Here is a 968-nt window from a genome sequence, read left to right as displayed (position 1 = left end):
TCATAGCTATAATCTTTAAATGCCTGCCATAATTTTTATCTTCAATTTCAATTATCTAGCAATTTATCACCTCTCATTGGTGTGTTTTCATGTACTCAATACAGCATGATTTTAAAGAAAAGTACCAAAGGTGAAAGAAAAAGCAGTGTAATCATTGGGTTACACCTAGCGTTTTTTAGAATAAAGGTTCAACTTTGATTATTTAATTTTCTTCCCACTTAGATTACCACTAGATATTCAGTGACTCCACATGCTGTCCAGTAAGCCCTGGCAAGTTGTGGTTTGGCTGCTGTGTGCGTGTGTGTGTGTATGTGTGTAAGAGAGAGAGAGAGAGAGAGAGAGGCAGTTGTCCTTACCAAATTACTTAAATAATCAATTGATTACTTAAATAATCAATAAGCTTACTATACCACCACTTAAGATTTTGCTCCTTTTCACTGGCGTAGCTTAAGTGCCATCTCTATCAACCTGCCTACCTGTTATTTCCAGTTACTTGTCAACATAATATTTCCTATGCTGAAGGCTTGATCCACACCCCCCATAAACAAGCCCCACCCACCGACGCCTTCCCCTGACAGCATCTCCTAACTCACGTAGCAAGACCCTCGGGAGTCACCCGTGATGCGCCCCTGTCCTGCGCCCCTCACTCCAGTGAATCACACTAATGTAGGTCTGCCTCCAAAGCCACCTCCAGCGTGCTGGCTTTCTCACTGCTGCGCTGACCACATAAGACAACACAATCTCTTCCTGGACCACTGAGCTTACCTCTCCATCACTACGACCGCCCACACAGGGTAGCCAGGGTGATCTCCATAAATACAGTTCAAATCATCTCCCTCCCCTGTGTCATACTCTCCCATGGCTTCCCTACTGTATTTGGAATGCAATCCAAGTTCCTTTGCATATTTCGGCCAGGTCCCATGCAATTATTTTGCCATCTTCCTGTGAGACATCTATAACTTCTAATC

Source organism: Galeopterus variegatus, unplaced genomic scaffold, assembly GCF_000696425.1.
Source record: "Galeopterus variegatus unplaced genomic scaffold, G_variegatus-3.0.2 Scaffold3804, whole genome shotgun sequence".
NCBI classification, from domain to species: domain Eukaryota; kingdom Metazoa; phylum Chordata; class Mammalia; order Dermoptera; family Cynocephalidae; genus Galeopterus; species Galeopterus variegatus.
The sequence above is the reverse complement of the archived record's forward strand: the minus strand, read 5'-3'. Positions refer to the sequence as shown.